The 12,070-nt window shown below is 49.5% G+C and overlaps 1 protein-coding gene across 2 annotated transcripts in view; it reads right to left on the bottom strand.

Annotated features, from left to right (window-relative positions):
- Positions 1 to 8,565, bottom strand: part of SLC35A3 (solute carrier family 35 member A3) — a 35,036-nt gene extending 26,471 nt beyond the window's left edge. The window contains exon 1 of one of the 2 annotated variants that reach the window (XM_045028358.1): positions 8,357 to 8,565. The gene's annotated coding sequence lies outside the window, so the exon portion shown is untranslated. The remainder of the gene's footprint in view (positions 1 to 8,356) is intronic. The other variant, XM_045028356.1, reaches the window with a different exon arrangement.
- Positions 8,566 to 12,070: the final 3,505 nt, after the last annotated feature.

Genomic DNA, 12,070 nt, shown 5'->3' with positions numbered 1-12,070 from the left:
TGCGCTGTAAAAACAAAATAATATTTTCAATTCACCTAATAAGTACTGTAGCGCAATCTCTATCATGAAAGTTGAACATACAAATGTCGAACTATGTACAAAAAAATAACTGCATTCAAAAATAAAACAATGTACAACTTTAGAGACTACAAGTCCACTTGGTCCTACTTCAGCCAATTCCTGAGACAAACAAGTTCAGTTACATTTGCAGGAGATAATGCTGCCCACTTCTTGTTTACAATGTCACCTGAAAGTGAGAACAGGTGTTCGCATGGCACTATTGTAGCCAGTGTTGCAAGATATTTACGTGCCAGATGTGTTAAAGATTCATATGTCCTTTCATGCTTCAACCACCATTCCAGAGGACATGCATCCATGCTGATGACAGGTTCTGCTCGATAACGATCCAAAGCAGAGCGGACCGATGCCTGTTCATTTTCATCATCTGAGTCAGATGACACCAGCAGAAGGTTGATTTTCTTTTTTGGTGGTTTGAGTTCTGTAGTTTCCGCATCTGAGTGTTGCTCTTTTTAGGCTTCTGAAAGCATGCTCCACACCTCGTCACTCTCAGGTTTTGGACAGCACTTCAGAGTCAAACCTTGGGTCAAGTGCTGTAGCTATTTTTAGAAATCTCACATTGGTACCTTCTTTGAATTTTGACAAATCTGCAGTGACAGCGTTCATAAATCAAACAACACATGCTGGGTCATCATCCGAGACTGCTATAACACAAAATATATGGCAGAATGCGAGTAAAACAGAGCAGGGTACATACAATTCTCCCTGAAGGAGTTCAGTCACAAATTTAATTAACGCACTATTTTTTTAATGATCATCAGCATGGAAGCATGTCCTCTGGAATGGTGGCTGAAGCATGAAGGGGCACACAAATGTTTAGCGTACCTGGCATGTAAATACCTTGCAACGCTGACTACAAAAGTGCCATGTGAATGCCTGTTCTCACTTTCAGGTGACATTGTAAATAAGAAAAAAGCAGTATTATCTCCCATAAATGTAAACAAACTTGTTTGTCTTAGCGATTGGCTGAACAAGAAGTAGGACTGAGTGGACTTGTAGGCTCTAAAGTTTTCCATTGTTTTGTTTTTGAGTGCAGTTATATACAACAACAACAAAAAAATCTACATTTGTAAGTTACACTTTCATGATAGAGATTGCACTACAGTATGTGTATGAGGTGAATTGAAAAATACAATTTCTTTTATCATTTTTACAGTGCAAATATTTGTAATAAAAATAATATAAAGTGAGCACTATACACTTTGTATTCTGTATTGTAATAGATCACAATATATTTGAAAATGTAGAAAAAACATCCAAAAATATTTAATAAATTTCAATTGGTATTCTATTGTTTAACAGTGTGATTGTGATTAATTTTGTAATTGCAGTTAGTTAATTTTTTTTAGTTAATTGCATGAGTTAACTGCGATTAGTCGATAGCCCTAAAGTATATCTAAGGTAGTAAAATATTCAATGAGTGGGAAGCAGGACACAGATGGCAATTAGAATGCACAGAAATTCTTAATAACTAAAAGTCTACGAAAAAGTATTGTTGAACTAGTTTATGTGCCGGAATTTAGATATCCACTAACACTTCCTAAATATCACAAGCTTTGCTAAATAGTAAGAATCAGAAAAATGATATTTTTTCAATATGTAGTCTCTATACTGTTTGTGCAAAGTCACAATTGGTTTTGTAAATAATTGCACTTGGAGTAATCCCAATTACTATGCTTCTTGTTTTAAAAACTCTCCACAGACCAGCTCCACTCTCAAACCGCCCTCTTAACATTGGTTTCCTCTCTGTCCCCTCCTATTAACTCTCCTTCGTCAGGCACACTTTCAACTGCACCTCTTCATACAGCTGGAACTTCTTCCATCCAAGCCATTAAATCATTTTATCATTTCAAATCTCACCTCAGTCACCTTCTTTTGTTCTTCTGTTTGTGACTGATTCTCTTTGTGGGGGTATGTCTACACTACGGGATTATTCCGAATTTACATAAACCGGTTTAGTAAAACAGATTGTATAAAATCGAGTGCACGCGGCCACACTAAGCACATTAATTTGGTGGTGTGCGTCCACGGTCCGAGGCTAGCGTCGATTTCTGGAGCGTTGCACTGTGGGTAGCTATTCCATAGCTATCCCATACTTCCCGCAGTCTCCCCCACCCCTTGGAATTCTGGGTTGAAAGCCCAGTGCCTGATGGGGCAAAAATCATTGTCGCGGGTGGTTCTGGGTAAATGTCGTCAGTCATTCCTTCCTCCGGGAAAGCAACGGCAGACAATCATTTCGCGCCCTTTTTCCCTGGATTTCCCTGGCAGACGCCATAGCGTGGCAACCGTGGAGCCTGTTTTGCCTTTTGTCACCGTCACCGTATGTGTACTAGATGCCGTGGACAGAGGCGATTCAGCAGCGCTACACAGCAGCGTTCATTTCCTTTGCATGACAGCAGAGATGGTTAGCAGCTGTTCTGTACTGTCTACCATGCCATTGTAAATTGGCAATGAGGTGATGGTTACCCAGTCGAATTGCACTATACCTTCTGCTGCTGTCATAGGTGCCCTTGGCTGAGATCAGCCGGGGGCGCAAAAGACAAAAATGGGAATGACTCCCTGAGTCAATCCCTCCTTTAGGGTATCTAAAAACAGAATCAGTCCTGCCTATAATATGGGGCAAGTGTACTAGAGATGCAGTGTATCAGAGAACCAGAGAGCACACCCGCTCCATGTCAGATCCCGCAGGAATGATGAGCTGCATGCCATTCACAGGGGTGCTCTTGCAACAACCCCACCTGTTGCTTCCCTCCTCCCCCAGCCTTCCTGAGCTACCGTTGTAGTGTCCCTCCGTTTGTGTGCTGAAGTAATAAAGAATGCAGGAATAAGAAACAGTGACTTGTTAGTGAAATAAAATGAGGAGAAGGCAGCCTCCAGCTGCTATGATAGTCCAGGCAGTACAGAATCTTTTCTTTACACATGAAGGGCGGGGGCTGATGGAGCTCAGCCCCCAGTTGCTATGATGAAGACGGTTACCAGCCATTCTGTACCGTCTACTGGGAATGACCGGGAGGCCAGTCAGGAGTACTTATGGGATGATGATGAGGATGGATACCAGTCATATTGCACTACACCATCTGCCACAAGGCTGATGATGACGACAGATATCTGCCATAGTGTACCATCACCCACCAAGGAGTGGGGGGGGGGCGAGGATGCTACAGTTCAGTGCCGCAGCATCGCGTCTACCAGCAGCATTCAGTACACATAGGGTGACATTTAAGAGCCAAGAGATGATTTTTTTCCCTTTTCCTTCCGGGGGTGGGGGTACATTGACGAGCTATGCCCTGAACCACCGCGGACAATGTGTTTGACCCTACAGGCACTGGGAGCTCAGCCAAGAATGCAAATGCTTTTCGGAGACTGCAGGAACTGTGGGATACCTTGAGTCCTCAGTCCCTCCTCCCTCCATGAGTGTCTATTTGATTCTTTGGCTTTCCGTTATGCTTGTCACGCAGCAGTGCGCTGAGTCCCTGCTATGGCGTCTGTCTGGAGATTTTTAAAAAATGCTTTGGACTTTCATCTTCTGTAACGGAGCTCTGATAGAACAGATTTGCCTGCCCATACAGCGATCACATCCGTACGGTCCATGCTGGAGCTCTTTTTGGATTTTGATTTCGGACTGCATCGCCACCCGTGCTGATCGAAGCTCCACGCTGGGCAAACAGGAAATGATATTCAAAAGTTCGCGGGGCTTTTCCTGTCTACCTGGCCACTGCATCCGAGTTCAGATTGCTGTCCAGAGCGGTCAGTGGTGCACTGTGGGATACCGCCCGGAGGCCAATACCGTCGATTTGCGGCCACACTAACCCTAATCCGATATGGTAATACCGATATTAGCGCTACTCCTCTCGTTAGGGAGGAGTACAGAAACCAATTTAAAGAGCCCTTTATATTGATATAAAGGGCCTCTTGGTGTGGATGGGTGTGGCGTTAAATCGGTTTAACACTCCTAAAACTGGTTTAAACGCGTAGTGTAGACCAGGCCTAAGGCACTTTACAGCCAATACCGTAAAACAAGTTGTATTTCTCTTGGTACATACTTTCTTCAGCAATGTTTTCACATTAAATAAAAAATGCTCACACAAAGTTTTTCCCCCTCTCTCCACTTGCAGAAGCTGAACAACCTGCTCAGTCCACAAAGCTTTGTTTTCAATAGGAGCTTTTCTAAGGGCAGCTTTTCTACTTTTTCTATCCAGTTAAGGAGTTTAAAAACACAACAACCTGCAACTGAATATTTTCATGATAGGAATATAAAATGCATCCAGTAAAAAAACCAGGATGATTGTTCCAGCACAGCTACTGAACTCCCAGAGCACAATACTACATTTCCCCCTTTTACAAGCATGCTGCTATGACTAAGTGTCAGAAAATGCATTTTTTTAAAATTCTCCACAGGATAGTTACATAAGAAAACTTATCTGCTAAAAATTCCCTCTCTCCATGAATCCTTCTCAACTCTGTTTCAATTAGATAGTCTTCTGTGGCTAAGAGTTAGGGCCCCTTCAAGCATAGGGAGGGTATGTCACTGACACTCTGGTACATCAAAGTGGAAAACTCCAATATCACTGATGTCCAGTGGTGAGCTGCAGCCGGTTCCCACCGGTTCGCGGGAACCGGTTGTTAAATTTAGAAGCCGCTTTAGAAACGGTTGTCCCGCGAGGGACAACTAGTTCCAAAAGGGCTTTTAAATTTAAAAGCTCTAGCAGCTCCCTGCCCTTCCCCCGGCCCCAGCTCACCTCACTCCGCCTCTGCCTCCTCTTCTGAACACTCCTCCGGCTTCTCCTCCCCCTCCCCAGCTTCCCGCGAATCAGCTGTTCACGCGGGAAGCCTGGGAGGGCTGAGAAGGAAGCAGCGGCTTCCACCAGGTGAACTGGGGCGCCAGTGGGAGGAGGGTTCCAGCCGCCGTGCCGCCCGGCGAGGTCGTGGCCGGACGGCGTGGCTCCTGCCCGGCCCCCGGGTCCGGCCCCGACCTCAGCCGGGCGGCTCCTGCCCGGCCCCCGGGTCCGGCCCCGACCTCAGCCGGGCAGCGAGGCTCCTGCCCGGGTCCCGACCGGGCGGCGAGGCTCCTGCCCGGGTCCCGGGTCCGGCCCCAACCTCGCCCGGGCGGCGCGGCCCCCGGTCCCAGCCCCGACCTAGGCCGGGCAGCTCCGGTCCCAGCCCCAGCCCAGCCTGGCCCCCACCTCCAGGCAGCACGGTAAGGGAGCAGGGAGGGGGTGTTGGATAGAGGGCAGGGGAGTTGGGGAGGTGGATTAGTGTCGGAGCGGTCAGAGTGCAGGGAACAGGGGGATTAAACTGGGGCAAGGGTCCCCAGGGGGCAGTCAGGAAGGAGCAGGGGTTGGATGGGGCAGTGGAGGGCAGTTAGGGGTAGGGATTCCAGGGACAGTCAGGGGACAGAGAGAAGGGGTGGTTGGATGGGGTAGGGGTCCCGGGGTGCCACCAGGAATGAGAGAAGGGGTTGGATGGGGTGGCAGGGGGCAGTCAGGGGACAGGGAAGGGGGGTGGATAGGGCAGAGGTCCGGGGGGGGCATGACCCCCTCGTGGGGTGAGGAGGAGGGAACCGGTTGTTAATATTTTGGCAGCTCATCACTGCTGATGTCTGACATCATTGGAGTCCTTATCCTCACTGGCCTGTCTAGTTTCAAATACTATTGTAACTTCTTTGGGACAACGGCTGTCTCTTCCGGTATTTGTAGAAAACCTAGCAGCATGGGGACCAGTGTTCCTTCTAATTTTTCCCACACATATGCAGAATCAATTTTGTTATGTGCACCAATATGGAGGTGATGGTGCACATAACAAAATTAATGTGGCGGGGGTGGAGCTCAAGGGTTTGGAGTGTGGGAGGGGGCTCAGCGCTGGGGCACAGGGGTGTGAGGGCTTCAGCTGGGAGTGCGGGTTCTGGGGATGAAGAGTTTGGGGTGCACAAAGGTGCTCAAGGGTTACAGTGGGGAGAGAGGACTCCGCCCCAGCTCTCTCTCCCCGCTGCAGCACCTGGGCTCAGGGGGAGAGGCTCGAGGGCTGGGGCTGCAGGATAGGTGTCCCTCTCCCAGCCGTGGCAGGTCCAGGGCTGAGTTGGGGTCGGGGAGGGGCGCCCACCACGCCTTTCCCTTGGCCATGACAGGGCGAGTACCCTGAGTGCCTGCGCAGCACCAAATAGGCTTCTGCGTAGCCACGCAGCTTACAGGGAACTTAGGGGACTCCATTGTGATTGTGGGCTTTCAGGAGCTATTGCAAAACAAATCATCTTTAAGTTCTTTCTTTATTTTTCAAATGAAAAATCTCTTGGAAAACCTTTTTATTAAAAAAAAACAACAACACAACCCTATATGCATATATAGGAACAGCAAGAATTGGAAACTGAGAAGCTCAAGTATTGCATGAGATATTTAAAGTTACCTGAGGTTAAATCTGCAGCTCCTTCTCTACCTCACCTCTTACACACAAATGTAGAACCTAGAAATAAGATCTCACAAGTCAGATGACCAGTGAGATCAAATATTGAACCTGTAAACGTTCAGTGTTCTTTTACGTAGGAAATTGAGGAAGTCATTGAGTTGAATCTAATATCAGTAGTGTTTATGAGATTAAGAGTTACTGTACACGCATCCTGGTGCAAAAGTTTTATATTGACATAACAGTTATCAAGCCAAACCTTGTCTGCCAACATAGGCAGTAAGGCATACAGTATCAAATTTCTCTCTCCCTCTTTAAAACAAAGAAAAAAACAGTGCATACACTGTACTATTCATTGTACATATCACTGTAGAGACAGGCCTGAGCTGCAAAATTCAGATCTAATCTGAATTTCCCCAAAATCTGAGGGTCTTAAGTTCTGGGTTTTGGTTCAGACCCCACCTCAAATATAAATGCATACATAGGGCTTGTCTTCACTACAGTGTTAGTCCCAAGTATAACTCAAGTACTGTCCCCTTCCCAACTCCTGTCCACACACAAAAAAACTCCAATTTGAATTAATTAGTGCTTTAAACTCAAGCTAGTTTGCAGGGTTACGGGTTGAATCATGAATGCTGCTGATGGCTCAGCTACTAACGGAGATGCCGCTACAAATAACTGCTAATACAACCATTCCGTATAGTTCAAGTGTTGTTTCACAGTGTGGCCACTCTCACTTGAGCTAACTCACAATGAAGACAAACCCACAGGTGCTTATCAGCAAAAAACAGCAATTACAAATGAAATTATACTTCTGTACAATGCAGATGAATTAACATTGTTGTGGAAGCTTAACTGCTGAATGGTCTGTTGGATGTCATTTTGAGCAATGTGGAAAACACACACTTCTTTCAGTGTATCAAATGTTCTCAGTCTCCTCCAAATACTTCCTCAAAAGTCACTGCTTTTCCCTTGCTTTCCACAAGCGACCTCCCTTCCGCCACATTCTCAATTAAAATATAGATTATAAACTTCATTCAATGCAATTCTCAGTATTGTTTACTCTTGGCTACTGTGTCCTTTGTCTTCATTTCTGTTTGCTTGATGTAGATTGTAAAAATTTTGATCTCAAAAGCCCCATACAAAGTTCCAATGTTACAACATTTTTCTTATAAAATATACCTAGTACTGTGTTAAATGTGGTATAATTTATGTGCTATTTGGAGGGATCTGTGTGTGTATTTTATATTGGTGTGAATCAGAGAAACTATTCCAGGCAGGTGAGTGACAACTGGGATTTCATCATCCGGAACTGAGAAACATCTGCTGTCCATGTTTTTTTGCTTCCTGATCTCACCTCATTCTCTCCCTGTCTATTTCAACACAACTCCCTGTTCCTCAAACCATAATTTATCCTCTACGCCAATATCATAACCTATCCCCCCCCACTCACACACGTCACCCCTCCCCCTATACATCCCTCCTCTCCCCCCCCAGAGGCTACCCCAATTCTGTGCCCTGCGCCCCCCATACAGCTTCCCTCTCCTCCCCCCAGAGGCTACCCTAATCCTATATCCTGCCCCCCCTACAGCTTCCCTCTCCTCCTCCTGGCCACCCTAATCCTATATCCTGCCCCCGCTACATCTCCCCCCTCTCCTCCCCTGGGGATTACCCCAATCCTGTGCCCTGCCCCCCATACAGCCCCCCTCTCCTCCCCCGGGCCACCCTAATCCTATATCCTGCCCCCATACAGCCCCCTCTCCCCACCCCAGCCCCTCGCCGGGGCTGTCCCGATCCCATGCCCAGCCCCTCAGACCCGTAGCTACCCGGTACCGGTCCCGACCGAGCTGAGCCCCTGCCCCGACCCCAGGAAGCGTCTCACCTCCCGCGCTGGGAGCTCGGCCCCGCGCCCTGCCAGCCCCTCGCCGCCGGCCCGCCCGGCGCTGCGCAGGCGCTTCCGGGTGCCCGGTCCCGGTCGGTCCGGCTCCGCAAAGGCCCCGGCTGCAGCCGCTGCCCCGCCTGCTCCGTTCCCAGGACCCGGCGCGCAGCGAGACTGGCTCCGCTCTCGGCTCGCTCTGAGCCCGTTCGCCCCCAGCGGCCCCCGGCTTGGCCTCGTGCGCCGCGGGAAGGGGCGGGGCTGGGCTGGGCTGGCCCGCCCCGCCCCGCCCCGCCCCGCCCCGCCCCGCCCCGGCCCGGAGCCGCCGCAGCCCCAGCCCCAGCTCTGCGGACGGAGGCTGTTTAGGGCAGCGTCAAAAACGGAGCGAGGGCCAGAAGGAGCGTGGCGTGTGCGTGGGGGTGTTTGGGGCACAGGGGGCTGTAGGTATCTAGGGTGGTGGGGGCGTGGCGTGTGCGTGGGGGTGTTTGGGGCACAGGGGGCTGTAGGTATCTAGGGTGATGGGGGTGTTTGGGGCACAGGGGGCTGTAGGTATCTAGGGTGATGGGGGTGTTTGGGGCACAGGGGCTGTAGGTATCTAGGGTGGGGGGGCGTGTGCGTGGGGGTGTTTGGGGCACAGGGGTCTGTAGGTATCTAGGGTGATGGGGGCGTGGCGTGTGCGTGGGGGTGTTTGGGGCACGGGGCTGTAGGTATCTAGGGTGGTGGGGGCGTGGCGTGTGCGTGGGGGTGTTTGGGGCACAGGGGGCTGTAGGTATCTAGGGTGGGGGGGGCCATGGGGTGTGAGGTCAGGACCCAGCAGTTATATAGGTGTTGGGGCAGTGCCTGGAAGAGACAGCATAATTTCGCTGATACAATCTGTCTCCCCCCCCACCACCCCAGGTACTAAGAGAGGAAGGGGCAGGCCCAGCACACACACGTTGTGCCAAACCCTGAGTCAGAGACTGCAGGGGAACAACACTCAGAGCCAGAGAAGGGAGGTCATGGCCTGGGAGCGTGATGGAAAGTCAGCGAGAAGAGAAGATGTAACCCACCTTGTAATAAGAAATATCAGGGGTGAGAATAAGCCAGTACGGGCCTGTACGGCGTACTGGTAAAAAGTGGCTACCAGTACCGGTCAGTAGCAGCCGACATTAAAGCATTACCGGTGTAGTGTCACTACCCCTTGTGTGGCCCCCGTCTGCGGCCCTGCCAGGTCCCTACCGGCAGGGCTGCTGACGGGAAGGTGGGCCAAAAGAGGCAACAACGTTAGTGCTGCCAAGGCAAAGGACCCTGCTTAAAGTGCTTTAAATTGCCACTGGAGCCCCCGCGGCGCGGGCCAGGCAGCACAGATGGGCTGGCTGGGGGAGCCAGCCCCGTACCCATAAGTGTTGAGTGTTACTTTCACCCCAGAATAAGAGCTTTGTAAACGCAGTGCCCTGGCAGTGCCCCAGTATGTTAAAGTGGAAAAGAAAAAATACAACCTAAGGAAGAACCTTCCTCTGTCCATTGTGTGTTGTCCATCTGTTTGGACGGAAACCTCCAGTTCATAGGAATGATAGTTTGTTGTATGCTTTCCACAACAGCAAGCATTTAACATAATAATCTCAAGTGATTCACTTGCCTCTGTATAAAGTGTGACATACATGGTGCTTATGCATGCTCAACATCATAATTAAAGGAAATAAGGTTTAGCATTGAAGGCACAGTTAGCAACAGGCTCTTTTGCATAGGAAAAAATCCGAAACTTCATACATGTGTAATACGCAAAAATGTGATTTTTTTTTTTTAAATTGAACTACTGATCTGAAATTCTGTGCTGAACAGGAAAAACTTGTCTGGCCTCACAAACATGCCAAGTTTGGCAAACCTGCTTCCACCCTTTAAATTGTTTGGGGGGGGGAGGGGCAGGCAGAGGGGAGGAGGAAACAAATTGTAGATTTAATGGGAAGAAATCATAAAACAGGCTGGAAGAAATACACCTAAAACATCAGCCATAAGCCATCAGTTAAATTTCATGCAATCAAAGTCTGACTGATTTCCTAAGATTTCAAGCTAAGACTTTTCTTCTAGTTGTGTGCACATTAAAGGAGGTTTTAGAAAGATTTCTCACCGTTGCTAGTACTGACTCAGTTCTACCAGCATTAACAGTGTTGGCATTCCTACTGTGGGCCAGCTGATACTTACATTCAGTGATGAGCTGCCAAAATCTTAACAACTGGTTCCCTATAAAAAGTTCTGATTTAAGGGGGGAGGGAAGTGGGGAGACATACCCGTGGGGCCGGGGGGCCCTGCAGGGCCTGGGGCAAATTGCCCCACTTGTCCCCGCTCCCCCCCCCCGGCAACCCTAGAGCTTGCAGCCCCTTCCCCCCTTACCTTGCCGGCAGCTCAAAGCAGCAGGACCACTCAGGAGCTCAGCTGAGCTGCCCAGCTGGTGCCGGCGGCAGGCCCTGCTGCAGCTGTGGGGAAGCGGGGAAGGGCCGGGGGAGCCTCAGTCTCCCCAGCTGGGAATCCTGGGAGCAACAGGATGGTCCGGCCCGCAGACCGGAGTTCTTTGCCCACTCTCTGGCCCTTTAACAACCGGTTCTCCACAGAGGTCTAATTTTAGCAACCAGTTCTTGGGAACCTGTGGGAACTTGCTCCAGCTCACCACTGCTTACATTTTAATAATCCATCTCTCTAACAGCGAACACTAGATGACACTAGGACGCAGCAGTCAACACTGAAGCTCTCAGTGTCAAACAGTGGGAAAGATTTGCAAACTTTCTCTAATATGTACTATTGTCAAACAGGTACGTAGTACTGGGCAAATGGCCTACTATGGTGTTAAGCGACAGAAAATGCCATTTTTCAGATGAGACAAAACCAAAGGATGTGACCACTTGTTAAACAGCACATGGCTTTTTTTGTTTTTTGTTTTGCAAGAATAGAGAGCTATGCCCTGGTGTCATGGCCAAGGGTATGGCTACATATGCAGCTGTACAGCGCTGGGCGTTAAACCTGTCTTTGTACAGCTCAGTAGGGAAAGCGCTGCAGTCTGTCCACACTGACAGCTGCCAGTGCACTGTCGTGGCCACATTTGCAGCATCTGCAGCAGCATTGGGAGCGGTGCATTATGGGCAGCTATCCCAGCGTTCAAGTGGCTGCAACGTGCTTTTCAAAAGGGGGGTGGGGTGGAGTGTGACAGGGAGCGTGGAGAAGAGAAAGAGTTGATTTTTGGAGCTGACACTCTGTCAGCAGCTGCCTTGCAAGTTCCGACCCCCTCCCCCACCCATCTCTCACTCACCAAAAGCAAATAGTCCTCTTTGCTTTTTTCCTCAGAGACCAGATAAGCAGCCGCTCCGAAACGGACCACCCCCCGCCTGCCGCTTCTCTCCTCAAGCCCCTTCCTTCCCCCTCTCTTCAAACAAACACTAGCAGTGGGCGTTCCAAAGGGAGCTCCCTGCCTCTGCTTTGTCACATCAAACAGGAGCTGTGTTTGTTTTTTTGATAAGCAGCTTTGGGAGCCCCGAGTTCACAACAAAAACAAAGAGAGTTATCTTTAAAGGATTATGGGAAGCTTCCGGAGGTCAGTCACAGCGTACTAAGATTATTCCCTGTTTATACTGGCACCCCAGCGCTGCAGCAGCAGCGCTATACTCTTTATTCCTCTCATAGAGGTGGATTACAGGCAGCGCTGTAGCCAGGGAGATACAGCGCTGTATGTGCCTTGCCAGTGTGGACGGG

The sequence above is a fragment of the Mauremys mutica genome, chromosome 8 (genome assembly GCF_020497125.1).
Source record: "Mauremys mutica isolate MM-2020 ecotype Southern chromosome 8, ASM2049712v1, whole genome shotgun sequence".
NCBI classification, from domain to species: Eukaryota; Metazoa; Chordata; order Testudines; family Geoemydidae; genus Mauremys; species Mauremys mutica.
Note: the sequence above shows the minus strand (reverse complement) of the source record. Positions and strands in the feature narration are given on the sequence as shown.